The 26,389-nt window shown below is 32.8% G+C and overlaps 1 long non-coding RNA gene across 2 annotated transcripts; it reads right to left on the bottom strand.

Moving 5' to 3' along the window:
* Window positions 1-75: 75 nt before the first annotated feature.
* Window positions 76-26,074, bottom strand: LOC132302900 (uncharacterized). Of its 2 annotated transcripts, none has more exons than XR_009480969.1 (4): window positions 25,886-26,074; window positions 3,138-3,206; window positions 662-796; window positions 76-544 (listed from the first exon to the last, which is right to left on the bottom strand). It is a non-coding gene; the product is annotated as an uncharacterized LOC132302900 (long non-coding RNA). The 2 variants fall into 2 exon arrangements; XR_009480970.1 differs by lacking the exon at window positions 25,886-26,074 and adding an exon at window positions 3,294-3,414.
* Between the last annotated feature and the right edge of the window lie 315 nt (window positions 26,075-26,389).

Here is a 26,389-nt window from a genome sequence, read left to right on the forward strand (position 1 = left end):
AATGATTACAAGAGTTCCGTGAATGATATTCCTTCCATGAAAAACCTTTAGTGTCTCTAATATGTTGCTATAAAATTGAAAATAAAAATAAAATATGTTAGGAATATGGAACTGAAATATATCTAAAATTTAAATCACATTACTTACGCAAAAAATAAAAATTCTAAATCAATTCCTTTACGTGATGTACTTCTTCCAAAAATCACTCAATTTGTTGTTTACAAAACTGTCATCTCTTTCATCTCTTACATTGGGATGTCTACCATCCACCTATTGAAGTACTCGTCAAAGTATTCGTGAATGAGTACTACTTTTGTATTGGTGGTATCCATAAACACTTCCTTTGCATTCAGTGAGGAGATTTCAAATTCGTAGACTAATTTAATTGCTTCTGTTTTAGAGATGTCAGAATTCTGGAAAAGTATAAATCTCGACTTCTCCAACTCCTTTACGAGTCGCCAAAGTTCTCCTTTAAAGGATTTCTCCTCTCGTTTCTCGGCTTCAGTATATTTGAATTTAAATTTCAGATGCCATGTACCACAATCTGAAATATATATATATATATATATATATATATATATATATATATATAAATGTTTTTCATCAATTTAATGAGTTTTGAAATTCTTATCATATCAGATTTAATTAAACCAAAACTTACCATTTTTGACAACATCTAAAAGGCTGGATCGGCATTGAATGATCACGCGGCCAGGTATCTTGAGCTTCATGATGTGGTCGACGGTTCCCAACCGTCAACAGTGAACCGCTTCATTATGTTCCACCTCCGCCTGAACTGCAAAAACAACCAGATATTCTGTAGTGGGAGCAGAGAATAGGAATGCACCATCTTCACACAGTTGAATCACACAATCTCACTATTCGATTCAGAGAAAACTCTCTGAACCAGTGGACTACTATCTTTCTCTCTCTAGAATCTCATAGATTTGATAGGGAAAAAGAAGCAAGCAAAGTGTGCTCTCGAGAGAGAGAGTGTGTGTGGCAGTTGATGTTGAGGTTTAGTTGCCGTGGAGGGACACGTGGCGATGGCTGATACGGTGATGGTGAAAATCCTGAGTCGAGGGTCCAACTGTTTTGACCAAGAAAGAGAAGCAGAGGCTGGACACTTCATCGTTAATGGGGATGAGACTAGGTCAGACGGTGTAGATAGGTTCTCTGACGAGATTGTGTGTGAAGTTAAGATGGAGATGGAAGGAGTGATCAAAATATGAGAGCGTGTGTGGGATGCGTGGGACTTGATATGATGTCTGTTGCCATTTATTTGTGTATGTATCTCAGGCACTGCACCCAAACCAAGTCCCAACAACCAAGTAGCGAGTCTTAACTTAATTTTGTCTTTAATGAGTCAACAGAACAGTCTGCTCATTCATACGAGTGCACTGCACCCTAACCAAGGTTCAAATACTATATATGCCATTATTTTAAAAAATATGTAGTAAAAAAAACTAAAAAAATATAAAATATGAACATTAAGTTTATAAAATTGCAGTTATATTCAAAGAATAAGTGAACGAAAAAAAAAATAACAAATAAGAAAGAGAAAGAAAAAAAAAAAAAAAAAAAAAAAGGATTATTGCACATACATAGGAGTGCACATGTCCCAACCCAAATTCAACTGGGATTGGGTTGGCCTGATGTCACCCCAAATATGGCCTTTCGAGTAACTCAAATCCAAACCCAATTTGTTTTGGACTGTACGGATTGACTCATTCAACCCTTTCTTCTTTATTTTTTTTTTTCTAAATATGCAAATTACATCTCCGTTTGAAAATATCAATTTTTTTTTTTTTTTTTTCTCTCACAGCCCATTGGTGTTATAACTTAAGTATTCAATAATCAATTTTTATGTACTTCCAATTCTAATTTTATTACATTAATACAACAAAAATAAAATTTATCTTATTTTAATTTTATTTTTTCAAACAAATATGCGAAAATCACATTTTTGATTTTCTCGGGTTGAAAATCAATTTTTTTCCACAAAAATTTAGTTTTCAATTCATTGATATTGCTATTTTTTCTTTTTGAATTTCTTTACCATAGCAAAGACCATATATATATCACCTGAACTTTTATGCGTAACACAAAAAAGTAAATTTTTGTTCCAGAAATGTACAAGAGTTAAAATATTTCTTGGATCAGCAGAAGGAAAAAAAAAAAAAAGAACAAGTTCTATTATAATTTTCATTCACACTATGATTTGTAAAATATATATCATAAACTAAAAGACGATGTAGCCTCTTGGAAGCCAGGAAGGCCATACATTCTGAGGACTTCTTTGGCTTGGTAATAAATTTAATTTGGATTTAAAAAAAAAAAAAAAACAAAAGATCTAGAAGATTTAAAATATATATATATTGGGTTTTGGGTTGCGCTTGGTTTCCGAACATGGTTGGGTTTCCGAGTTGAGCCCGAGAATTTCAAAGTCCAAATTTCAAAATTTTCCAGGTTGGTTTCCGATTGGGCCAGGTTGGCCCGCCCAAGTTGCACCCCTACCACACGTACATGATACATCAAAGTGCAATGATAAAATAAATAAATGAGAAGAGAAAACAATTAAGGGAAGAAGGAGATCGAAGAAGGGAAAAAAAAAAAAAACAGAAATAGAGAATTTTAGGAGGGGAATTCTACTAAAATTTTACAAAATTACATATGCAAAAGTTTACACACACACACACACACATATATATATATATATGAACTTGAATAAATTAAATTTCAAACCATGGGAGTTAAAATTTCCTTATACGTTTGCACAGAGTAAAAGTCAAATTTTTTTGTTAGCACAGTTTAGTATAGTGTTTGCATAATTTCTTGATGAGTGACATATTTATTATATTCTCTAAAGTTGTGATTTAAAACTCACTACTCATTAATGTTTAATGATCTAGGGAGAGGATGCAAGAAATTATTTTCGTCAAAGAAAGATAATAATAACTGACTAGGAAAAAAGAAGATAATAATGACTTTCGATCAATACATGAGAAACAACAATAAAAATAAAATATGATTTTTTTTAACAACAATAAAGTGATGCATCAATGTAGTATGAACTTTTTTCAATAGGTGAGAAAAACGATTAACAGAAAAAGTAAAATGCATTTCAAGATTGGTACCTGCAATTGTTTGCCGACACTACCCATTCTCAGCTTCAACATTTTTGTGATTGAGAAATTTCTTATTACCTGAATTATAGAGATCAATAAATAAAATTATAATAACTGGATAGCATTAACGAGAATAGTTAATGAAGAGGGCATTGAAGACCTTACCCATTGAACAAAGACAACTCTACAATGGAAGGCTTGGAAGCCATTGATGTGAATAAGGAGTAACCTCATTCTCTCTCAACACTCTCTCTCTCTCTCTCTCTCTCTCCAAAGTTTATCTCTCTAAGAAATTAGAATGGAGAGAAAAAAAAAAGGACAATGCTGTTTTTAAAGAGAGAGACCCCTTTAACTCTCAAGTGAATGCAATCTGGAGTGGTAGGTGCTAGACTTTAAGGAGCAGTTACACTCTTTGCACATACTAGTGAAAGGATCTCTGTTGTGAGTCTCGTGACTTGTCAGTGTGTGAAAGATAGGTTGGGGATTGAAATGAAAAAAAAATTATACATACATACTTAGCATTGATGGTGTTTGAGCTAGTTTTGTTTTATGAAGCCGGAGGTTAGGTTAAACACCATCAATGCTAAGTATATATGTATAGCATAAAAATAGAATATTAAACTCTAATGACAAATTATTAATACTTTAAATCACACCATCTTTCTTAATAAATATTGCTATCATATAACACTCGCACTCTCACACTTACCTTTCGCACAGGTTCTAAATTAAATTTTTATTATTTATAATTTAATTATAACGCCCTCACATTTTCACTCTGGAATTCCCTTTGGCTTTATGTCAAAAGCTAATACGCACGAGCATATTACATAAATGATAGATCATGATATATACATGCCCTTAATTACCAGTCAAGATTCAAGAGGTCACTTTTGACTGTAGTACGTAGTATATGACAGGGTCAGACAAGACGTGCTTGTGTTTTTGATTCTTTGAAGTGGTAAAAGATTGAGAAAAAATATTAGCCATTCGATCAAAAGACTGATGTTGCTGATCACAAAAAGATGGAGTTTGTTACTAAATAGCATTGATTGTGTTTACACTTTACAGCTAGTTTGCTACTGTATGTATAAATGCTGCGTGCTTGTGTTGTGATTCTTTGAAGTGGTAAAAGATTGAGAAAAAATATTAGCCGTTTGATCAAAAGACTGATGTTGCAGATCACAAAAAGATGGAGTTTGTTACTACATAGCATTGATTGTGTTTACACATTACAGCCAGTTTGCTACTGTATATATAAATGCTGCAGAGAGCGTACTCTGTTTTAAGTGCTTTTCAAAAGAGAGTTTGAAGAACTTAAAATTAAAAATTAGTTGAAAAAATAATTTAAAGGCTGCCTAATTTGGCTTATTTATTACGTAATATTAAACTGAAATAATTAAGGTGTTGAAATAATATATTTTTTACTAGAGTAAAGTGCCCAAACAGTCTAACCACTAGTAAATAACTCTTTTGAATTATAAATGCTTTGATAATTTAGTATATTAATCCTTTCGGTGGACTTTTCTTGCCTTATAGAAAGAAATTTTTTTTTATAAGGGTTGGTTTTGATTCTTGGGCTTGGATTTAAAATAAATTGAAAAACCTATTATTATAACATAAAAATATATAAAATTATTCTGAAATTGAATTATTATTATTATTATTATTATTATTATTTTTTTTTTTTTTGGTGTGAGGCACTTATCCTAAAGTTAAGATTGGAGCATTAAGGAATAAGGACTGTTTGGCGTATCTATTACAATTAAGGTGATTGATTTAAAATCATGATTCAAACTTATTTGAAGCATTCTTTATTAGTGTACTTTTTAAAAAAAACATTTTTTTATCGGATAAAGTGCAAAAACAATGCTAACTGCTATTAGCTTTTTGTAAATAACTTTCTTGAAAATGTATAAAATTATTCTAATAATAATTTTTTATTTTTTATTTGTGAGCCCTTATGCTGAACTTAAGATTGGAGCATTAATAATGACTGTTTGGTTGAACAGGAATAGAGATCCAAGTGGTGTATTACTATTTGAATCTAAACTATATATGTAAAAATTAAAACATTCATTATATTTCTATTCAGTACATTCACAATGATTTTTTAGATTATTTATTGCTATTTCAAAATTGGATTCATTCAATTAAAAAAAAAGAAAAAGAAAAAATTATATTCAATGAATCAAGAATAAAATATGAAAAAAAAAAATAACATAGTTACCTAACGGTTCTAATATATCACATATGTCAAAAAAAAAAAAAAAAAAAAAAAAAAAAAAAAAAAAAAAAAAATTTCATAATAACAGTGACTTTGTGATTTCATTGATTTGAGTTGCAAATAAAAACAAATTATAAGTCTTATTTAGAGAATAATAATTAGTAACACAATTACACAAACTAAATTTTGCAAAAATAACAAGCCCTAAAATAATTTTGATAGTAATAACTAATAATTTTTCTAATTAAAATTATAATATCAAATAATAATTGTAAATTTAGATGATAAAAATAAAAAATAAAAAATTAGATTACTTGTCTGCCGCCTGCAGTACAATTGACTGAGTCTCTGGTAAATGATTACTTCGCTTGCTTTGTTTGGATTGTGAAAAATGTTAAAGATTGAAGATATGATGGAAACAATCCATTTATTTGTGGTAAAGTCAAAAGTGTGATAGAAAATCTTGATGAAATGTTTTTTTTTTTTTTTTTTTTTTTTTTTGGGAAAGTGGGGAAAATATAATATTTTGAAAAAGTGGAAAAAAAATATCATATTTTATGGGTAAGTAATAAATTGATAGATATATTATAGATATTTAAAATCGTGTCATGATTATATTCCTTTGTTTTGTCCTTTCTTTTTTCTTTTTCTTTTTTCTTTTTCTTTTTTCTTTTTGTGTAAAATCGTTATATATATATATAAATATATATATATATATAGTATATATATATATAGTATATTCAAATTTTAGAGGGAGCAATTATATAAATATAAAAATATTTTCATATAAAATTTTAAAAACTTAAAAGTTGAGTAGGGCAGTTGCCCCCACTTGTTCCTCTGTGGCTACGCCACTGGGTGTAACCAACTGAAGCTTCAATGGAGTAAATGACAGTCTTAAGCACACTATAGATCAAATGACACTAACAGGCTACCACACTAGATGGGGGTGATTGTAGGGATTTTGTGGGCGGGTGCAGGCTACAACTCGTGCGGATTGGGCACTCATCTCGGGCTTAGCCCAAGCTCAGAAGAATTTATGTGTAAAAAGTAAAATATAAATCCAAGCACATTACTAACTTGTTACTATACTCTTGTGATTCAAGTTTAGTTATAAATATATATAATATTTTCGTGCTCGAGTTGGACTTCAGTCTTCATCCATAACAACCCAAGCCCAGAATAAATTGAATTTGGGTTCAAAATATATAGTTCAAGCCTAAACCGAAATTAAAAAAATATTACCTAAGCCCGCAAAATTTGGAGCTGAGCTAGGGTTATTTCGAGTTGGGCCCGCTTGATTTGAGCTCTAACTGGCAGGTTGTCGCACTTGGTGAGTTAAAGGTGCAAAATCCCACATCGCCTTAATAAGGAAAATGTGAAGTGTTTATATGTGTTGGTGTTACCTTCAAATGCTATTAGACCTTTTAAGGTAAAACTCAAAAGTAAAACCGTGCGAGCTCGGATCCAAAATGAACAATGTCATACCATGTTGTAGAGTAACTAATTGACATGAAATATTTTTACGACACTATGAGTAGATTTGGAGTATTTGTTGAAGTCCCTCCCTTATAAGGGATTTTGAAGTATTAAAGAGACACTTAGTGCTCTGTGTTGTGTTCACATCGCCTGAGTTACGAAAAATGTGAATTGCTTATATGTGTTGACGTTATCTCCAAATGTTACGAGACCATTTGGAATAAAACTCAAGAATAAAACTGTGTGTACGACATAAATGGGTAGATTTGTAATATTTGTTGAAGTCTCTCCCTAACAAGGGACTTTGAAGTATTAAAGAGAGACTCAGTGCTCTGTGTTGTGTTGTGGGTCTCATGATAAGTCAATTCTCTCTTTAAGAAATTAAAACCCTTTGTTGCATGAAATTGGCTGAATATATATAGTGTCTGTACAATTAAGACTGTGTTTGTATAGGTTGGAATTGCAGGTGTGGTCTCTGCTGCTGAGAGAGAGAGAGACCTTTTGTTGTGAATTGAGTTGTTTAAAGATGCTTCTTGTGGTTAGTAAATGACAGAGCAGTCCCATGTGGCCTTGGCAGTTCACATAGTGGAGGTGTTTGGATGCATAGGTTCATGATGTTGATCTCTAAGAAAGTTTCTTGGCATTGACTTTTTTTTTTTTTTTTTCCCTGACCAAGGCAAGCCCAACAGCACCTATAAAGACACCAAAGCACCATACAAAACAAAACAATAGAACCACCACCTTGCAAACATCTACAGAACAACACCAAAAACCCCAACAACCCTAAACAAACAAAGACCACTAGACATCCCACCCAACCTAAGGATCAGTAAGAAACTAAAGCCTTAGGCTGGGAAGGACTAACCAAAAGTGCCAGCTACGTAGCAAAAGATTGCGAAGGAGACAAGTCAGAGTAAACGGACTCCCCAACAACATTGGCATTTGGAATAATCCTTGCAACCCCAAAGGAGAATTGATCATGAAACAAACCCTTCGGAGAAGAACTCTACCACTCGAGGCTTTTTCCCAACCTCCGCACGAGAGTCCTGACGAAAACCATTCGAGCGTGGACGACGCTTATGGCCATCTTTCACCAGGGAAGAGCCTTGACTTGGAGACGACTGCGAAAACCCCGATGACCTACCCTTTCTGGACATAACTCTTCTTTTACCTTTACGACCTCCTTTAGAAAGCTGATCCCACCGTTGCAAAGGCAAAACCTGTCCATTACCCTGAGACAAAGATGGAACACATTGCACTAGTTTCTCAAAATGAGCTGAGGCAACAAGGCTTTGAGAAGACAAGCCTGGCACACCCTTATCAACTGGATCATACACCATCAACCGCCGGAAGCAAGGCATCAGAAGTGATTGGATCCAAACCCTCATTCTCACCACCACGAGAAACCAAATGTTGCCCATTATAAAATTCACCTAACCCATCCCCAGCCAGAGGCACCGGACAGTCACCCACTGTAGAAAACTCACCATCAACCACATGCAGAGCAGGCAGGTGAACCAGAAAGTGAGTCGGAGCCGAAGGAAGACCCCCAACCACACCCTCCGAGTCCTCCCCCTCTACGTAAAGCCACTGTTTCCCCCAACCAACTCCAAAGAAATCAACGCGATCACTATATGGATTCCAAATGTCTTTCCCAAGATAGCCATCTACACCTAACCAATGCCCATACTCTGTTAAATCTACAGGAGACAAACTAGCACTGGACACGTAAGACTTCCAATGATACCTAATGATCCCACAAGCAAAACACAAAAACGAAAGTTTTTCATAACGAATTTGCACATAGAGATCCAGCCTCGATGGTCCCACTAACCGAACATTCCTTCGAAGAGGTTGAGTAATATCTAGCTCAACCTTAAGTCGGAGAACCTGACTATCCACCATAAAAACCTCCGTACTCTCTATCATACCCTTATCTCGAAGCTCCACCTTCAAACAGCGCCTAAACGTATCCGCAATTCGGCGCCCCACCTGTTCAGAAAGGAAATTCGCTGGGACATCCAAAAGTTGGATCCAAAAAGGCGAAAAGTTAAACGACGATGCCGAAAGCAACAATCCATCCACCCACTCTTTAAGCACCAATAGATGTCCATCAAACAACCATGAGAAACCTTGATAATCTTTTGGCGGATCAAACTATCCGGAATAACAAGTTGAAACAAATTTGCCGCAACTTTATATACCACAAGCCGTGTGGATAGAGTCGCAGACTGGTGCTCTTTAGGCCACAACTTCTGAAATAACCGACCAAAGGTGTACTTAGCACCAACCAGCGTAATAGTCTTTGAGGTCCAAACCTTAGCAAACAGATTTTTTTGACTCGAAGCCACCCCATGCCCAGTATCATCAGCTGACAAGAGAACTGGTGCCTGCTCCTCCCGCGTAAGCTTAAGCTCACGCATCTAATCAAAGAGAGTAGCCGCCATAACCCCATAAACAATAGAGTAGAAAAAAAAAGACAAAGTAAGAAACCACTCACCCATCTCTTTCAACTCAAGCAAGAAACAAGAGTATAACAGACTAAATAAGTGGAGGACCCAATACGAAATAAACCTTTAATCGAACATACTAGAAAAGGAACAAAGACATTCAACACTGCCCTACCACAAATGAAGGAGATGACGTAAGACATAAAAGCTTCTGACAGAAACAGCCTAACCCGCACGCAAAAGTTAAAGGCCACAAAAAGGCATCCACGTGGACCACCTAAGGAAACACAGACATATATGGCGATGGTAGCGAGAACCATGAATACCCCACGTGGGTCTGCGCCAGTCGAGCCTACCACCTAGAGTCCCCAAGACACCTCATTTGTCCACCACACATACGACACCACCAAAAACATAGTAGACTAGGCAACCAAACCACCGGCGACAATCACGCCGACAAACACCCCAGACAAACCGCAAACAAACCCCCCACGGCACCATCCAATTGAACCGTGAGCGTACATGTACAAGCATCCTCTTGCAACCCATCCCACCATAGCCATACGAAAACAACCCTAAACCCTACCTAAAGGCGAGACCATGAAGAACCAAAACCCTCAAACATAACTCAACCACAAGGACACAAAGATCAAAAGGATGGAAATAAAACTCTGATTCATAGAGAACAGAAAAAAAGACCAAAAAATGGTAGACACCTACCTTTGGACACCCAAAGAACCTCAACAACTAGAGAAGGACCCACTTTACACTTGCTTTGACATTACAAGCTCGACATTGACTGTGTTTACAGGTACTTTGCTTTATGAAGCCACGGGCTTTATTGTGACAGAACACAAAGGCTTTTTGAAGCCACATGCTTTATTTATTTATTTATTTTTATTCATTTAGTTATTATTTTTTGTTGCTATTGAAATCAAGAATTAAACATGCTCCGTTTGGTTAAATAGAAATAAGTAAGAAAAGAAAAAAAATGGAAAATGAAAGAAAAGTGAAGTGAATGAAAAGAAAAGTTATTTTCTATTAACTATTTGGTTAGTATGAAAATTTATTCAGGAAAATTGTATGAAAATATTAGTTTGTTAGTTTGGATAGCATGAAAATGAAAAGAAAGTGATTGTACATACCAAAATTACTCTTATGATTTCACATACTAAAAATAAATAAATAAATTTGCGTTTGATGATGTCTATTTTATCAAAGTTTTAATAAAATAATGAATTATTAAATTTAATAATATAATTATTTATATTGTTTAAATACTTCTTAGGTAAAACAGTAGAAGTGGAACTAACTATTCATTTAAGAGCAGCAAGGAAGCTTAAAAATTAAAATTAAAATTAAAAAAATTTAGGCTCATAGACTCTTTGGGTTTTCAACCAGAGAACACAAAAAGAGCAAAATATATATTATTCTCTGTATATCTAATAGAGGTGTGTATATATATATCAGATACAATGTATATATTTGGAACCAAAAAAAAAATCATCCAAATAGTATTGCAAGAGAACATGTTTAGAGAGAACTTGCCTTTTAAAAGTCCACTAAAATAGAAATTGTTAGAGAACTTGCCTCTTTGAAAACTCAGTAGAAAAGAAAGAAGTTAGTTATTTTACATGATTCAATTGTCAGATAAAATATTAACTTCAAATAAAAAGAAACAGTTTTTACGAGAAAATATTATTTCCTTATGTTTTGTGTGAGAAAAGTTTTGGGGGAAACTATATTTTCTATTACGATTCTTTTTTCATCCATCCAAACTCTAAAAAAATTTCTTTTTTTTTTTTTTTTTTTTTTTTTTCTTTTCTAGTTGAGTCCATTTAACCAAACAAAACCTTGAGAATGGAAAAGTTTTATGTTGCTTATGGTCAGGCGGTAACTAAGTCAAGCTCGGCTCAGTCTTGTACTAAGAGCGTTTGGGCTCGACTCGAACTCCAAACTTTGTTTTCGAACTCCGCTCACTTATGTTCGAAAAAAAGAAAAAAAAAAAAGCACTAGTTAGGCTCAAAACTCATATATTTACACGTCACACACGAAAATACATTTATATATCACCATTAAAAATGTTTATTTGGATGGGCTAATATTTAGGTGGACTAATACTAATAACAATAAATTTTTTTTTTAATTGGGCTAAAATTGCCTATATTAATAGAATTTTTTTTAGATGAATTTAAATCTATCATAACCCACCCCTAGATCCGCCATTGATTGAAACTTGAGAATGACTCCAGTGAGATAAATGGAAAAGCTTTGTGGTGCTCATACATTACATGTTACCTCTTTAATTAAATTTTTAATCTGTCAATACATTAGAATTAACAATATGTTATACCATCTTAGAGATGGACTCAGTACAATTTATTTTTAAAATAAGTTATTTCATCTATGGTCACTTATACTGAATTTTTTTATTTTATTTTTTCTTTTCTTTTCTTTTCTAATAATTATATATATTCTTAAAAGTCTTTACAATTTTCAAAACCTTCAAAACGGGATGTGTGGAGGGAAATTAAGCTATGTTTGTTTTAAGAAATTAGAACTTTGAAATTAAAATTAGAGAAAAGTTCAGTTAAAAATAGAAATTTTTTTCTTTTCTTTTTCCCAACACATCTTTTATAAAAGAGCCAAAATAACGAAAAGAACCTACTAATTACATAACAACTAAAGCACATAATTTTTAAAAAATATTGGAAAAGAAAAAGTATTTGTTGGTCCTACCAATTGGTGTTTGTCTTTTAGTTGAAAAATGATTTAAAACAGAGTTCGAAAAACTTAAAAATGAAAACTACTTGACAAATGATTAAAAGGCTGCTTAATTTGGCTTATTTATTATCAAATTGATTAAATTCAAAGACCTATTATTATAACATAAAAATATATAAAATTATTCATATACTGATTTATATACTACGCGTGTTGTGTGTATATATATATTGGTGTGGGACTTATCGTGAAGTTAAGATCAGGACTGTTTGGTTGAACATGAATATAAATCCAAGCGGTGTAACCAACTGTAGCTTCAGTGGAGTGAATGGCAAACTATAAGATCAAATGACATATCAAGACCCCTTGTGAGTTGTGATAAACTAAATCTCCAACTGTTAGTAAGCATCAAATAATTTTTCAATAAAACAGGGATCATTAAATCATCGTCATTTACTACGTCATTTTTATTGAGATTATGGCTCAAAATTTGTTACAAGGGGTGAATCATGTTCTCCATATATTCATTCGCATTCAAGCATCTAACAAAACAATTTCATTACCAAACAAAAACAAAAAAGAATTTAATAATAATAATAATAATAAATTGTATCGAAAACATAGGGAATGTGAAGGAGATATGAGTCGTACGCAGAGGAATGTATACAGAAAAGTTTTAGATTTTGTAAAACAGATTTGTGTCGTTACCAACTTTACTTATTTTAGCAATTAAAGAGTTAATCATATGCAGATGAAATAAAACAAAGTATAAAGTTAGAGATAACATCAGGATTTTAGCGAGGAAACCCCAGTTGATAAAATACATAAACTGTGATGGGAAAAATCTTGTGGACTTGTGCAGTTCAAAGTAAACCAATACACTATGCTTGAAAAAAAGTATACCAAACTTTGACTTTGGCTTACACCCTATCGTTCTACACATCACCAACCGCTGACGATCCTCTGGCTTTGCGACTCTCCGTCCAATAGCAACTTAACCTTAGGCTTACACTTGATATTTGTAGAAAAGTAGCAGGTAGATTAGACAGCACTCCGCGAAAGCTCCAACCCTTCAAAAGTGTGACTGTGTTTACTTCTGTTCTTCAATCATCTAAATGATGTAGAAGAAGATCTGCTTCGTCTGATCAATATTAATACGACTGTATGATCACGATCAGGATTTGAACTCCACAACTCTAACCTAACTAGGTGAATATGTGTATGTTTTAGGAAGACAACAGAAAAATCAGCTTTGATTTTTTGAGAGGGATAAACTTCGTAAGGCTTTAAATAATATAAAAGCCGTGAATCAACTAATTTATATGACATGATTTATATAGAGTATAGAATGACCTAATCTCTCTGAAAATAAAGTAAATTTCGTGCATAAGATTTGGTATAATTCTAGACCAACTGGGAAACAATTCAGAAAAAAAAAACTGAAGTTGGATAGCAAACAGGACATCTTGAACCGGTTCAAGGAAGCTGAACCGGTTCAAGTTTGGCAGTGACTCAAACTTAAGCATCTTGAACTGGTTCAAGGAAGTTGGACTGGTTCAAGGTTGGCAGGCTTGAATACTCGAATTCTTTCAGCCTTGTTTCATTCTACGGGAATTTCTGCCTAACATGGTAAGTGTAAAATGTCCAACCTTGTTCATATTCCTTCCTAAAGTAGTGTTTTTACCATTTTCTTCACAAACTCTTCAAATATGGTAAGTTTGAACTCATTCCCAGTTCTATAGTCCCTGTCGAACTTGATGACTTGTAGAACAAATAATTTAAAGTACAACTCAACTTAGACTTGTTATGTCTACAATAATTGCAAAAAATAATTAATATCTCACAATCTCCCCCCTTTGGCAATTTCATGACAAAACCCTAAAAACAATTTTTGCAATCTACCCAAAGCAGAAAAGTAAATTACATTATTTGTTTAAAGGCAAAAATACAGAAATAGGAACACTGTTCTTCTTGGATTCAAGGCTTGACATGTTCCTGCACACTATCAAGCAACAACTACCAGTAAAGTTTAACAAATAAAAATTTATAAAAATTCTCCCTTAAGTAACTATCCAAAAAAATTTTATTTATCTCTCCCTTAACATCACATTTTTTCTCCCCCCTTTTTGGAACAAATTGACAAAGCACATAGACAAAAATAGAACAGATAAGTCCACCTAATTAAAGCATAATCCAAATAAGCATATTGAAGTCTTTGAAAGCATATTCCAAGAATATCCAAAAAGATAGACAAGTTGTGCAATAATTAAACAAACCATGATGTCATGATGCATGAGAAATTAACATTAAAAGCAGCACCATGTCTCCTCAACCACTCGAAGATAAGAAACATCATCTCTAGTCTCCACCACTCTCTTCTTCATCCTCATCCTCATCTGTATACTCCTCCCCATCTGCATCATCTTCTTCATCTTCAGCTTGTAGAGACGGATCTGGAGGTGCAGGCCTGTAGACATCCTTATCCAGAACCTCAAATGACTGCCCTCTCAGTTGAGTCATCTGTAATTTGAGATCTCGAATCTCAACCATTATCTTTTCAAACAACTAATTCTGATGTTGAAGTAGATAAGAATACATGATGTTGGCATCAATTTTCATAAAAGTCCCTTTCGGAGGAAATAAGTCTGAAACTTATGACGGCCCCTCATCAACAGATCTCCTCGCCTTTCTAGCATTCTCCCGAGCAGTCTTTAACTTATTCAAAGCACGAGGATCCAACTCAGACATGATAGGCTAATGATAAGCCCTTTGAGGAATTTACACATTCTTCTGTTTAAGAATTTCCATGATGATCATTGGAAACGGAGAAGAATACTTACAAGAATTTTTCTTGTAATAAGTTATCATAAGCTGTACAATAGATTCTGCAAGCAATATAGTCTCATTCTTAGCAAGAAAATAAAGCACTTGTGCTTGCTCAATAGGCAGTTCATCCTTCTTTCCAAAGTAGCCCAGATTAGCCATAGCAAACAAATTGAAGAAGGCTGCTTTATCTGTCAGAAAGCGAGCTGGAATACTATCTTGGTTTAGTGAAAAGTTCGGCATACATATCTTTGGAACAATCCGGGTAAAATTAGGACCCGTGATTGTCAAAGGCAGAGTATGTCCACAAAAATGACGACTGTCCTAAAAACCAAGGATAGTTTCAATATCCTCTTTTTCAACAGTATAATCAATTCCAAACAAAGAAACAATGAAGTAAGTGTCATGAACTTCATGGATATTAGCATAGAAATAGCTAATCATATCCGGACAATAAATGTCTTTGTCAAGCCTAGTGAAGAAAAGCCAATGATAAGTTTTCATGTAGTTCAGTAGTGCTTGTCCCGCAATGTCTTGAAGCTTCTGAAGATCAACATTTCTCTCTGTCTTTATCGGCCCATCCTTGTAAACAGAGATATACACCTTCCAAGCTTCTTCATTGTAAAAATGTGACTGTAAATTCAATCCTTCTGGTGCTAGAAACTGAAGGATATCATATTTGAGCCATGCTTGGTGCTTGTGAACCACTTTAAGGATCTTGAATGGAGATGTCAGTTCTGGACCTCTTTGGTGGTCTAGGATTTGCAATCCCTTTCCCTTTAGCTTCTCTAGTCAATTTAGGAGCCATTTCCTTTAGAAAATTTTCCAATTTGAAGTTGGTAACTCTTTTAGGACTTTTATCAAACACTTGGTATGCAACCCCAAAAGTGTTTATAGAAAACCTTGTTTTGATCTTCAATCCATCCCAAAATCAATCAATAAAAGCAATTTTGTAATCCCCAAACACAATGAAACATCAATCTCTTCAATAAATTCAACAACTTAACGAATCCTCTAAGATTTAAACCCAAACTCCATAAAACTCATTGAAACCCATTTTGCAACTTTCAATTTTCACAATTTCTATTCTTGTCTTCAATCCCCAATGCTGTAATGAGCAATACAATAGCATAGAATGATGACAAAGAGATAATATGATGTGTATGGGTATCTATGTGAGTTGTGTATTGATATAGAGCGAAGAAGAGCCAGAGAGATGAAGTGTAGTATGCACAAATGAGGCCTAAAGCATGTTTTAAAAACCCAAATCCCGTGTTCTTAAACCAGTTCAACCTTCTTGTACAGGTTCAAAAAGGACAGTGTGCAATATGCACAAAACCTTGAACCGGTTCCACTATCTTGGACCGGTTCAAGATAGACAGTCACTCGAACCTTGGTCAAATGACATGCTTGAACCGATTCATGCCTCATTAAACCGGTTCATGCCTCATTGAACCGGTTCAAGACCTCCAGTCTTGAAACAACTGTGTATTTTTTTTAAAGAAAAACCCTTTCCAATGAATTTTCAGAAAATTTTAACACATCAGTGATTAAAACTAGCAACAAAAACAAACTAAAAGCCTAAAAATCAAAATCTTTTTGAAATTTTCTAACTTTTCAATTTTTTTTTTTTTTTTTTTTTTTTTTTTTCTTTTTTTTTTTCATAAGACTAAAAACAAAATCACCAATCATTAAAATCATCCAGTCAACACACGATTCAAAACCCTTTCAGAGAATTTTAAAACTATCACAGAGATCAAATATTTGACTCCATAGACTTTTCAAATAATTTCAAATTTTAAAAAGTAATCACAACATGAAATCAAACTTGCAAATTTTACTAAAAAATTTAGAAATTAATCTAACAAGTTCATGTGTGTGTGTGAAATCCAATCTAATCCATCTTCAGTTGAATTTCAACTATCATTGTTTAAACCTTATTAATCAAAAAGTATCAAGATAAAATTGTTTTGAACAAATTTTTTTTTTTTTCAAGGTGGCTTTCACTCAAAAGAGTAGTCAGCAATTCCACAACTCAACTTATCTCCACTTTTCGCTTCAATTTACAGTTTAATGGGAGTTTTTGATCAAATCTCAATAAGTAGCCTTTTCATTAGTAAATTATTCAACATTTTTTTTTTTCTTCTTTTCTTTTCAAGCTAAATATATATTTTTTTCAATCTTTTTATTTTGTTTTTAGCTCCTATTTTTTTAAATAATAACATTTATAGCTTTTGTGAACAATAAACCTTAGTCAATAAATCAAAAGATTTTCAACCAAATTTGTCAAAGATGGACTAGTGCACAAAAGTCTATAAACTTAAGAGATTCAAATTTAAAAATCCCCTAAACAATGCAAATCATCTTTCAATGTATAGATTACAGACCAATAATCTATTTTTATTCAAATTATCATATGCCTCAATTTGCACTTAAAGATAGATCATATATTTTTCAAAAGAATTTTCACATGCATATCAAGAAGATTATGATCACTAATTTAAAAACCCTAACTAAACCCTAACAAATGATCCAATGGCAACAAAATTTTTTTTAAACATAAGCTATGATCACTTAATTTTGTAGGACTTAGTTTAAAGGTGAAGTCCTCTTGGAAACTTGTTCCAAGGACTCAACAGACACATAATTGATCAAATCAGACTTTTTGATCCACACAGTTCTCACTCTCATTTCTTGAAATTCTTTTTCTTTCTTTATCTCTTTCTTAGGCAAAATTTCAGTTCTAGAAACCTTAGGTGTTAATTTCTTTTTCCCTTTAGAACGCACCTTGTTCTTAGCATGAGAATTTTGAGACTCAATTTTAGAAAAGTCTTTTTTTTTCCTATGAAGACATGAGTTATACTTATGTCCATTTTTTTTCACAAAAAATACAATGCAACTATTTAGGCACATAAGACATATCAGAATATGATGCATCAAGCAAACATGGTTTATGCATAATAGCAGGTTTAACAAAAGTTGTTTTACCTTGGTCACTAGAAGAACCTTTAACAAATCCTAACCCTGTTTTATCATTCACATCTTTACCCATGTTGATTATCTTATTCAAATTGTTTTGACTCATATTGAACCCTTTCAGTTTATCTTTTTCAGATTTCAATTTAATTTCAAGATAATCATTTTTCAAAGCAAAACATTCTTTTAATGAGTTAGCAACACTTACCTTATCCGTAAGAATGATGATCTGTTTCTCAAGCTTAGTGATGACAGACTTGCTTTCAACAGTCTTCCTTTTGCCTTCATCAATTTGTTTCTTTAGATATTCATTCTCTTCTTTTGCTTGGATTAGCTCATTTGCTAGCTTATTAATTGCATGTTTGGTCTCAATGGTTTCTTTGACCATCTTCTTCAGTCTTTCATCGTCCTTTTCAGTCTCTTCAACCTGTTCATCACGAACTTCACTGTCTTCGTTATCTGAACTGTAAGAGTCAAATAAATTAATGACATGAGGACCCCTATTAAAAAAAACGACATAAGAAAAATCATTAGTATCATCCTCAAGAGAATCACTATCACTTAAAGTAGACTTTTCAATCATAAAAACTTTCATTGTTTTTCCTTTATTCCTATCCTTTTATTCTTTTCTAGGATTAGGACAAACATTAGATGCATGACCTTTGCCACTACAATTCTAGCAAGTAAATTCCGTTTATTTTGATTCTTCTACTTTCTTCTCATTAAACCTAAACTTTAACGTCTTATCAAAATTTTGAAAATTAGCAATGTTGCTATTTCTTCTCCTCTATTGCCTTTACAAAATCTGATTGAATTGCCTTGACAAGAATGCAATATCATCATCAGAGTCATCATTCACAAAAATCTCAACCTGTGTAGATTTTAAAGCAAAATTTTTCTATTTCTGATTTAAATCAAAATTCTACATCTCAAAAGTTTTTAATGAACCTACCATCTCATCAACTCAACAGGTAGTCAAATCCTAATGTTCAGAGATGGTTTCAACCCTAATCTGGAATCTTTTAGGTAACGACCTTAAGATTTTTTCATAGATGTTTTTTTGTCACTAACTTTTTTTCCTAAGTGACGCAGTTCAGAAATTATTTCAAGAAGACGAGAATAAAAATAAAAAAAGGATTCATCTTCTTTCATCACAATGTTGCCAAATTTATGAGAAAGCAACTGAATTTTGGACAACTTCACTTTCGAAGTTCCTTCATGAGTAACCTACAAAATATCCCAAGCTTTTTTAACAGTTTTACAATTAGAAATTCTAGCATATTCAGATGGAACAACAGAATTAATAATTGAATATAAAGCTTTGCCATTATCATCATTACGCTCAGTTTCAATAGCAGTAAAAGCAAAAGTATCTTTTAACTCTTTGACTATTCTACCATTCACAGTTGTATCTACTGTAGGAGGTGTATAGCCAGATTCAACTATTGCCCAAGTTTTACCACTAGAATTTTGCAAATAGGCTCTCATCTTTGATTTCCAAAAATTGTAATTATCTCCTTCAAATAAAGGACCACATTGATTATAACCGCCTTTTTTCAATGCATAAGACATGATTAAAACAATTTTTGAAAACTAAACTAAACTTTCTAATAAGAATCAACTCAATGTATAGAGATTGGCTCTGATACCAAATTGTGAGTCGTACGCAGCGAAATGTATACAGGAAAATTTTAGATTTTGTAAAATAGATCTGTGTCGTTACCAACTTTACTTATTTTAGCAATTAAACAGTTAATCACATGCAGATAAAATAAAGTAAAGTATAAAGTTAGAAATGACACCAGGATTTTAGCGAGGAAACCCTAGTTGATAAAATACGTTAACTGTAATGGGAAAAACCTCGTGGACTTGTGCAGTCCAAAGTAAACAAATCCACTATGCTTGAAACAAAGTATACCGAACTTTGACTCTGGCTTACACCCTATCGTTCTACACCACACCAACCGCTGACGATCCTCTGGCTTTGATCTCAGGCTTACACTTAATATTTGTAGAAGAGTAGCAGATAGATCAGACAGCATTCCGTGAATGCTCCAACCCTTCCAAAGTGTGACTGCGTTTACTTCTGTTCTTCAATTGTCTGAATGATGTAGAAGAATATCTGCTTCGTCTGATCGATGTTAATATGACTATATGATCATGATCAGGATTCGAACTCCACAACTCTAATCTAACTAGGTGAATATATGTATGTTCTAGGAAGACAACAGAAAAATCAGCTTTAATTTTCTGAGAGGGATAAACTTCCTAAGGCTTTGAATAATATCAGAATTATAATATAAAAGCCGTGAATTAACCAATGTATATGACATGGTTTATATAGAGTATATAATGACCTAATCCCTCCGAAAATAAGGTAAATTTCGTGCATAGGATTTGGTACAGGTCTGTACTAACTGGGAAACAATTCAGAAAAAGGAAACTGAAATTGGATAGCAAACAGGACATCTTGAACCGGTTCAAGAAAGTTGAACCGGTTTAAGGTTGGCAGACTTGAATACCCGAATTCTTTCAGCCTTGTTTCATTCTACGGGAATTTCAGCCTAACATGGTAAATGTAGAATATCCAACCTTGTTCATATTTCTTCCTAAAGCAGTGTTCTTACCCTTTTTCTTCACAAACTCTTCAAATATGGTAAGTTTGAACTCCTTCCCAGTTATGTAGTCCCTGTCGAACTTGATGACTTGTAGAACAAGTAATTTAAAGTACAACTCAACTTCGACTTGTTATGTCCACGATAATTGCCAAAAATAATTAATATCTCACAGGAGAGGGGGAGCTGGCCTCATTTGGCGATATCTAGAACAACAAATAGTGAAGGTTGACACTGTTGTATAATTTATATAAAACATAGGGGATATAAAGGAGAGGGGAGCTGTCTTGCCCTCATTTGAGGATGATTTAGGATAACAAATAATGAAGGTTGTGAAAGAATTTATATATTTTATTACAAGTCAGGATTTTTAGGTCATGCACCTAAAAGAAAGCCACACCGTTAGCGACATGTTGGAGAACTTATATATTTAACTGCCATCGTTCACTTATATATTTAAGTGCCATTGTTCATAAGATAGATAAGAAAGGCGGCAATGGTGGCGCCAATGGCAAAAAGATATGCTTGGAGGAATCTTCTTTTAGCGGCGCGCACACCATGGATATTCGAGTAACCCTGTAAAAATTAGTTGACACAAAATGAGGTATATCCTTGAAAATTAATTGTATTTAAAAAATTATAAACAATTCAATTCAATGTGTGGGTGAGTTACTTAAATTTTAATCTCCTCTACTCTACAATATATGCTCTAAGTTGATAATGTCAAACATTTTAATCAAATATAAATTTTATTCTATTTTAAAATAATAATAATAATACTTGCTTTGTACAAGAACAAATTTGCTCAGTTATGCTATTATAAATGGTTTTCATTGACTTTATGACTGTTATAAACTACAACATTATTTAGCAATTTAAGTAGTGTATCATAAGATTAGGTTATAAGCAAAATATAATTTCTAAATAACCTACATTTACATTATAATATTCTTAAGAAGTTTTGATTAGAAATTCACTACTCATTGATTCATTTATACAAAATTACCATGGAACAGTTTAGGTAAGATATGGATAATTTATTGGTTTATGGGAAATGAATGCACGTTTAACAAGTATACGCGAATAAGTCATAAATAAGTCAAATTTGGTCCATAAAGGATGTCATAAATAATTTTCATGTCAAAAAAATAATAATAATAAAAAATAAAATAAAATATTAATAAACAACTACAAGTACTACAACTCACATTTGGTTAAATGGATCACGTACTCATCTTAAGGGCAGTAAAACTAAATCGCCTTTAAGAGATTTTGTAAGAAGAAATTAAAGTATGTTGCTAGAATGGCGCAAATACTGATCTATGAAATTCAATGAAAAACAACAATAAAGTTATGCAACAGTATAATAATACGAAGAAAAAAAATTAGCACATTAAAAAAACAATTACATCTTAAGATGTAACATGATCAGAAAAATTAAAATCCATTTAATGACACGTACCTGTAATTTTTTCCGACACCACTTATTTCACTTGAGTTCTACCATTTTGTAATTGAAAATTTCTGCATTACCTATAAATCAAAGAATAAAATATTTAAAAAATTGGATAGCGTTAACAAGAATAGTTAATGAAGTGGCAAAGAAGGGCTTACACTTTGAAGAAAGACAACTCTACAATGGAAGCCATTGATGTGAACCAAGGGGTATCCTCATTCTCTCTTAACACTTTCTCTCTCTAAAAAATTAGAATGGAGAGAAAAAGAGGGATTCTGTATTTAAAGACGGATGTGTAAATTCCTATAACTCTCGAGTGAATGAATGCACTTTAGAGTGGTGGTTGTTAGACTTAAATTAACAGTGCACTCCTTGCACCTGTTAGTCAAAAGCTCAGAGGTCAGTCTTGACTGGTAATGTACACAGGTGCTCGAGTCTCGTGACATGTCAGTGTGGAAGATCGAGGATTGAAATGATGATAGAAGAGAAAAGATATAAGCCGTTTGAATGTTGATCTCACTAAAGTTTCTTGTCATTACATGTAGTTTGCTTCAGGAAGCAAGATATGTTGGTAAAGGATTTATATATTAAAGTTTTATTTTTTGAAAAAATTTAAAATATTTTATTTAAAATTTACCGTCACCCTAATTAAAAAAACAAGCGTTTGAGAAAAAAAAAAGCCATACATAAATATACATGTTGAATGATTTATATACTTAAGTTATATTCTCTTTAATACTTAATCTTTTAGAATAGATAGATAAATCTCTAATCGTGATTGTCTCTCAAGATACAAAGACTTTTTTCTTCTATCATAATAGCAAATCGAGTCAAACTCTGTTTACTCTCTTATACCAAACACTCGAACTCAAACTATGTATGCAGAACAAATATAGTAAGAGAGAAAAAGACAACGGAACCAACAAAAATTGCAGCCTATGGAGATATTTAAAGATTTCCCGGTACCGGTTCGGGTTTGGTATGACACTAGCTTGGTCAACCCGAACCGCCAATGATTGGACCAGTTCAATAAACCCAAACAAGCACATCATTTTTGAACCATCAGCTATACCATTGTTTGCGGTATTTCATTATTATTCTGAGTGCAACGGTTATCCTAATGAGCCAGCAAACCCGACTCAGCAGTCTCGAACCAACCATGCACTAACTCAGAGAAGCGCATTTCATTCAGGATTTGATTGAGACAGGGGCAAGCACCTAAGCTGTCACTGCAAAGCGACGCATTAACCACAATCCACTAGCTTCCACGTGTGCATCCAACCGTCTATATCATTCCGAGACGTCCAAGTGGCCAAAAATCCACTAACTAGAACACAATTCCTAATTGAAACGTAGAAATAAAATTTTTAAAAATAAAAGAAAAAAGAATTAGGTTTAAAACTCATAAATAAAATGAAAATAATAGAAATTTGAGACACAATTCGTAGCAAAAACTTTCCATTCCCTACCTCTTCTACATAATATATTTTAATTTTTTATTTAGAGCTCAACCAGCAGCATGTGTTTAATGGTTCATGGTCTGGTTTTCTTTCTGATATGGTTATGTCCGTCTTTCTGGTCTAGTTATGTATTGTTTGGTTGCCTTTCTGGTCTAGTTGCGTCTTCTTCTTTTGTTTTTTAATTTTTTTTTTTTTCTGGTTACGTAGTGCGTGGTCTCTGGTCTATTTTTCAGTTAAAAGAAAATAAAACATTCTTTTGTAAAGGCAATATTTAGCAAAATTTCAAAGTCTCTTAAACATTTAAGTTCTTGGGCGAGTTGATATAGGATGAAACTTTTCAAAACTAAAAAATACCCTTTTTATTATCTAGTTAAAAAATATATTCCAAAAACGTCCCTAAATAACATGCTTTAAACCCAATTCGCAAACCTAATCAAACCAGAATTAGATCAAACATCTCAAATATAATCAAACCAAAATTAGATCAAACAAGAGATTGCCTGACACGATTCCAAGTTCCATAGGCAACGGCAAGTTCGTCAACCAAGGTTGTTTTATCTTTTTATTTAATCAAGGAAACTATATCAAACCAGAAGTTGAGATGATTACATATCCATTCAATAGTTCCAGCAACCAACGTTCTTCTAAACTCCTATCTACCTCCATTAAGGATTCTACCACCGGAAGACAGATTGTTGAAGAATGGAATCTGCCATGCTCTGTTTTGCGTCCTCCGGCGAAGTACCTAAATGCGGAGGTTTCCTCCATGCGCTGACCCGAATGCTCTGCTGGTAACGGCGTCCATTGCTCTCAATTGTGTATTGGGTTGTTGGCTTTGGGCTTGTCATCTTTGGGTTGTCTTTGTAATTTGTTAAGTTGGGCTTTTCTTGAGCCCTCTCCCTTTGGTGATGTACTGTTTCTTTTTGCAATAAATTCATTTAACCTTTCAAAAAATAAAAAAACCAACGTTCTTTGTCGGACTACAGAGGTTGCAGATGATGTTCCGTACGCAACCAACGTTATTGTATGATTTTTTTTAAAAAAAATTTAGATGGGTATGAGGAAATACCCCTGGTTATGAGGAAGAAATCGTAACAACTCTTTCAATGCGACCACCTGTTGCATGAATTATTTGACAACAATTCAAAAAATAAAAAAATATTTTTAAATAATTATAAAAGACAATTATCTAAAAATAAATTTTTTTATAAATGAATTTTCATAAAATAATTTTTAAAACATTGAATTAAACAAAGTTTTTAGTACAATTTTTTATTATCAGAGTTACAACTCATGCAGCCCTATGAGTTTCATACAACTAATCACATTGTTGGCTAAATGCCAATAACATTACCTCAGAACATGCATGAGAGTTTCATGCTAATGTACAATTATGCTATGTTTCTTTTATACAAATGCTTGTGAAAATATTATATTTTTAAGTTATATAATAGAGGGTTGATGACTCCAAGGACCCGATTCACTTGAGTGCACTGCACCGAAATCAAGGTTCAAATACTATATATATGTCATTATTTTAGAAAATATGTAATAAAAAAACTCAAAAATATAAAATTTGAACATTAAGTTTATAAAATTGAAGTTATATTTAAAGAATAAAAGAAAAGAAAAGAAAAAATCGAATAAGAGAGACAAAAAAAAAAAAAAAAAAAAGGGTTATTGGACATATATCATGTATGAGTGCAATGATAAAATAAATAAATGAGAAGAGAAAAAAATTAAAAGAAGGAGGAGAAGAAAAAAAAATAGAAATAGAGAATTTTAGGAGGGGAATTCTATTAAATTTTTTACAAAATTACATATGCAAAAGTTTATATATATATATATGGACTTGAATAAATTAAATTTCAAATTATGGGAGTAAGAATTTCTTTATTTGCACAGAGTGAAAGTCAAATTTTTTGTTAGCACAGGTTAGTTTAGTTTAGTTTAGCTTAGCTTAGTTTATTTCTTTTGTCACGTAATATTCTTTGCATAAATTCTTGATGAGCGACATATTTATTATATTCTCTAGAAATTGTGATTTAAAAGTCACTACTCATTGATTTATTTATAAAATTTCAATTGAACAATTTGGGTAAGATATGGTTTCTGGGTAATGAAATGTTTAACAAGTATGCAAAAAAAAAAAAAATAATAAAATAAAATCATAAATAAGTCAAATTTGGTCATGATAATGTTCTGGCAATAAAAAGGATGTAAGAAATAATTTTCCTCAAAAAAATATAATAATAACTAACCTTGAAGACGGTAATAACAACTTTAAATTCATGAGAAACAACAATAAAAGTAAGATATGAATTTCTTTTCAACAATAATAATGAAAAACAAATGCATCAATGTAATATGAAGTGAGAAAAACAATTATTAATATGTGACGCAAACAGACAAAGTAAAATGCATTTCAAGATTGTTGTGATTGAGAAATTTCTTATTACCTGAATTATAAAGATCAACAAATAAAATATTTAATAACTGGATAGCATTAACGAGAATAGTTAATGAAGAGGGCAAAGAAGAGCTTACCCACTGAAAAACTCTACAATTAATGGAAGGTTTGGAAGCCATTGATGTGAATAAGGAGTAGCCTCATTCTCTCTCAACACTCTCTCTCTCTCTCTCCCTCCAAAGTTTCTCTCTTGAGAAATTAGACTGGAGAGAAAAAAAGGGCCGTGCTGTATTTAAAGAGAGACTCCTTTAACTCTCAAGTGAATGCAATCTTGAGTGATTGGTGTTAGACTTAGTAGCAGTAACACTCTTTGCACCAACTAGTCAAAGAATCAAAGGTTCGTTTTGGCTGGTAATGCAAATATATATATAAGCCGTTGGATGCATATAGATTGATGACGTTGATCAGAAGAAAGTTTCTTTAGCATTGATGGTGTTTAGAGCTCGTTTTGCTTTATGATGCCAGACGCTGTACTGTGACAACTCACAACAACTACTGCTTTTTGTTGCATGAGACATGAGGGCAAGGCCGAGCCAAGTTTGGTTTGGGTATGACAAAATAAATTTTTTTTAAACAGGTCA

Source organism: Cornus florida, unplaced genomic scaffold, assembly GCF_030987335.1.
Source record: "Cornus florida cultivar Cherokee Brave unplaced genomic scaffold, ASM3098733v1 CherokeeBrave_3.0.0_Hap2_Chr04, whole genome shotgun sequence".
NCBI classification, from domain to species: Eukaryota; Viridiplantae; Streptophyta; class Magnoliopsida; order Cornales; family Cornaceae; genus Cornus; species Cornus florida.